The following is a 1,856-nucleotide window of genomic DNA, read 5'->3' as shown; positions in this document are numbered from 1 at the left end:
TTTCGAAAATATCTCTCCCCTTTTTCAAAATTTCTTTTTAATTTATTAATTATTTTAATTTTTAAAACTTAATTTTCGAAAATTACTAACAATTTTTCAAAAACCATTTTCAAAAATCACTAACTCCTTTTTAAAAATAATTTTCGAAAATTCCCTCCTTCTCTCTCATTCTATTCTATTTATTCATTCATATCCTAACATCTCATCTCACATCTCTTCCAATCGTACAGTTACATTTCTTCCTTTACATCACATTCTTTGTCTCCCCCTTCTCTTCCACTCACAAAGGGATCCCTATACTGTGGTATAAAGGATCTCTATTATTATTATCATTTTTCTGGCCATTCTTCCTTGTCATATGAGCAGGAGCAAGGATAAGAACATTCTTGTGGAAGCAGATCCAGAACCTGAAAGGACTCTGAAGAGAAAATTAAGAGAAGCTAAAATACAACAATTCAGAGATAACCTTTCAGAAATTTTCGAACAAGAAAAGGAGATGGCAGCCGAAAATAATAATAATGAAAGGAGGATGCTTGGTGACTTTACTGCACCTAATTCCAATTTACATGGAAGAAGCATCTCCATTCCTGCCATTGGAGCAAACAACTTTGAGCTGAAACCTCAATTAGTTTCTCTGATGCAGCAGAACTGCAAGTTTCATGGACTTCCATCTGAAGATCCTTTTCAGTTCTTAACTGAATTCTTGCAGATATGTGATACTGTTAAGACTAATGGAGTAGATCCTGAAGTCTACAGGCTCATGCTTTTCCCTTTTGCTGTAAGAGACAGAGCTAGATTATGGTTGGATTCTCAACCTAAAGACAGCCTGAACTCTTGGGATAAGCTGGTCACGGCTTTCTTAGCCAAGTACTTTCCTCCTCAAAAGCTGAGCAAGCTTAGAGCTGATGTTCAAACCTTCAGACAGAAAGAAGGTGAATCTCTCTATGAAGCTTGGGAAAGATACAAACAGTTGACCAAAAAGTGTCCTTCTGACATGCTTTCAGAATGGACCATCCTGGATATATTCTATGATGGTTTATCTGAGCTATCAAAGATGTCACTGGACACTTCTGCAGGTGGATCCATTCACCTAAAGAAAACACCTGCAGAAGCTCAAGAACTCATTGACATGGTTGCTAATAACCAGTTCATGTACACCTCTGAAAGGAATCCTGTGAGTAATGGGACGCCTATGAAGAGGGAGTTCTTGAAGTTGATACTCTGAATGCCATATTGGCTCAGAATAAAATATTGACTCAGCAAGTCAATATGATCTCTCAGAGTCTGAATGGAATGCAAGCTGCATCCAACAGTACTCAAGAGGCATCTTCTGAAGAAGAAGCCTATGATCCTGAGAACCCTGCAAGAGCAGAGGTAAATTACTTAGGTGAACCTTATGGAAACACCTATAACTCAACATGGAGAAATCATCCAAATTTCTCATGGAAGGATCAAAAGCCCCAACAAGGCTTTAATAATGGTGGAAGAAACAGGTTTAGCAATAGCAAGTCTTTTCCATCATCAACTCAGCAACAGACAGAGAACTCTGGACAAAACTCTTCTAATTTAGCAAATCCAGTCTCTGATCTATCTAAGGCCACTGTAAGTTTCATGAATGAAACAAGGTCTTCCATTAGAAATTTGGAAGCACAAGTGGGCCAGCTGAGTAAAAGGATCACTGAAATCCCTCCTAGTACTCTCCCAAGCAATACAGAAGAGAACCCAAAAGGAGAGTGCAAGGCCATTGACATAAGCGCCATGGCCGAACCTATAAGGAAAGGAGAGGACGTGAATCCCAAGGAGGAAGACCTCCTGGGACGTCCAGTGATCAATAAGGAGCTTCCCTCTGGGGAATC

The 1,856-nt window shown here is 39.2% G+C and overlaps 1 non-coding gene across 1 annotated transcript; it reads right to left on the bottom strand.

The window, feature by feature from the left end:
* Positions 1-892: 892 nt before the first annotated feature.
* LOC112768296 (small nucleolar RNA R71) lies at positions 893-1,000 on the bottom strand. Its single transcript, XR_003185731.1, has one exon. It is a non-coding gene; the product is annotated as a small nucleolar RNA R71 (small nucleolar RNA).
* Positions 1,001-1,856: the final 856 nt, after the last annotated feature.

The sequence above is a fragment of the Arachis hypogaea genome, chromosome 17 (assembly GCF_003086295.3).
Source record: "Arachis hypogaea cultivar Tifrunner chromosome 17, arahy.Tifrunner.gnm2.J5K5, whole genome shotgun sequence".
Lineage (NCBI taxonomy): Eukaryota > Viridiplantae > Streptophyta > Magnoliopsida > Fabales > Fabaceae > Arachis > Arachis hypogaea.
The sequence above is the reverse complement of the archived record's forward strand: the minus strand, read 5'-3'. Positions and strand labels throughout refer to the sequence as shown.